Source organism: Penaeus monodon, chromosome 16 (genome assembly GCF_015228065.2).
Source record: "Penaeus monodon isolate SGIC_2016 chromosome 16, NSTDA_Pmon_1, whole genome shotgun sequence".
NCBI lineage: Eukaryota > Metazoa > Arthropoda > Malacostraca > Decapoda > Penaeidae > Penaeus > Penaeus monodon.
The window spans coordinates 17,415,329-17,417,828 of record NC_051401.1 but is presented as its reverse complement, the minus strand read 5'-3'; the positions used below and the strand labels follow the sequence as shown (position 1 = coordinate 17,417,828).

Here is a 2,500-nt window from a genome sequence, read left to right as displayed (position 1 = left end):
CACACACACACACACACACACACACACACACACACACACACACACACACACACACACACACACACACACACACACACACACTCACACACACACACTCACACACACTCACACACACACACACAGACACACACACACACACACACACACGCACACACACACACACTAAGTAAACAAAATCAATTAAATGAATTAACAAGACAAACTTAAACTTACGTACCAATTTTCCTAACATGAACAAAATTCAGCCGCTCCTTACCGCTCCCACAGGTCGCCAAACACACCAGTTTCGGAGAGATGAAGTCGAGGAACAACCTGTTCATCAACAAGGACATGTTCAAGAACGAGGTCATCGTCGACCAGGAAGTTCTGAAGAAAGACGGCGGATTCTTCAGACAAGGTGAGGGAATCGGGAAGTCAGAAGCTTCAGTATATGAGTAAGGTTTACTTCATGCAATGCGCAGATTTATTGAAATGGGATAGAGAGGCAATGGAAAAGGGTAGAGTTTAAAGAAGAGGATCCGGAGTGAAAAATGACGATGTTTGATGAAGAATAACAAAGGTGATTTTCTTTATACAGGCACAAAGTAGTGTGTAGTGACTTCTTTAAAACACATATTAATAAACATCAAAAGCATAGAGACTAGGTCATTGATTGTCGATTATATCACATTGTCAATCATGGAAATTTGAGAGCATTAAGCAACATCATTATTTTTTTAAATATGTATATCATGTTACACAATTCCTTAAACAAAATTTATCAAATCAATGTAAAACACTTAATTTCCTGATAAGATTAGCATCTAGAGTAGAAATAACGTACCAAATAACTCATTCACCACCTCACTGCCTGATTTAGAAAATATACCCTTTTCTTTGCCATTAATTGATATGTTTAATACTTCTCTCACTTCCAGGTAAAGCCGGCGACTGGAAGGCCAAATTAACACCTGAATTAATTGAGAAGATGGACAAATGGATTAACGAAAAGTGCGATTTCGGAATTAGCTTTAAGTGATGATGTACCATATAGTGAGCTGAACTGCATGGAAAAATTGTGAGCACAGGAAACAAGCAATAAAGGTAGTAAATTAACATTAACCCCCCATTTCTTTCCTTTGTTCTCTTTTCAAACACTAAATATTGAATAAGTGGGAATATTTTAGTGTATATTATTTTAATGTCTGTTAAGGAGTATCACTGATAGTGATAGTGATAATGATATTAATTATCACAGTCGCGATAGAAATTACAGTACCATAATATAACTAACAATAAGAGTGATCCAAATGATGGTAGGAAGAATGAAAATCACCATCATGATATTTAAACTATTAATACCGATAATAACAACATTATCGAAGGAATGACCAGTACATAATTATAACAGGAGGCTGCAGATTAAACATCATCATTAAGTCTTTTTGGAATAAAAAAAAAAACAAAAAAAAACATTTATTTGATAATGACAGTTCTGATTTAGGATGACTAAGACGATAATGATGGTGACTGTAGTGAAGACAAAGACAACATTGATAATGACAACAATAAACGGCATATCGAGCATGAAAATGATAATCATAACTAGTTATAACTTCTGGCAAGAGCCATCCTAGGGGACCGCCCATAGCTTGTTAAGGGATAGTGTAGTTATCTTGATTACCCTTGTTAATTAGGTCATTAGTCGCTGCCACCACCTGGTTAGTACGTCCAGGAACGATATTAGTACGTAAAAGAGGAGCCAGCTAGAAGGGTGTAAGAAAAGAACGAGTGTAAGTGTGAGGAAGGAAAACGAAATTACCTATACACAAGGGTTTCCGTCTGGTAAGCGTGGTTATGTCCGAGGGGAGCGCGTGGCAGCCTTGATGACTGATGGAAGGTAGTCAGTTGTTTGCCACAGGTAGCCAAGTTATGGTTCATTTGTCTAAAATAATAGAAAAAAAAAGAAATCTTACTTTAAAAATTGGGGAATTTCACTCAAAAAGCCTTTGTTAAAATACATTTGTTGAGTAAAGAAAACTAAGAACAAGACAATAAGAAAATTTATTAAAATCCTTCAGGACTAATCATAAAATTTAATACAAAAGTAACACAATACATAGTAAAATAGATAAAATTAAAATCCTTCAGGATTAATCATAAACCTTAAAATACGAAACTCTAAAAAGACTAAAAACGAAAGAAAAACATTATCTAAAACGGACTAACTTATGGAGCACTGTTTATATCATAAAAGAGAAAACTTAAAATACCCCATCTTACCGCCATCCAGCTCGTCCTTTCGACCACTAAACAACACAAAGAACACGTCACTCTTGCTTCCGCCGGGTATACATCGGCCGCATTAGAGGACGCTTCCCAGCCAAGCCTACCCCTTCTACCTTTTCCCGTTCGTCCGCGGGCTGTATATACACGACCCCCAGCAAGGATCCTATGAATGGACTAGCAACGAGCCCAGGAAAGAGCTGATGAATCCCTCCCCCCTAGATGGCGAGGCAAG

General features: G+C 37.2%; 1 pseudogene; it reads left to right on the top strand.

Annotated features, from left to right (window-relative positions):
• Positions 1–1,101, top strand: part of LOC119582597 — a 3,431-nt pseudogene extending 2,330 nt beyond the window's left edge.
• Positions 1,102–2,500: the final 1,399 nt, after the last annotated feature.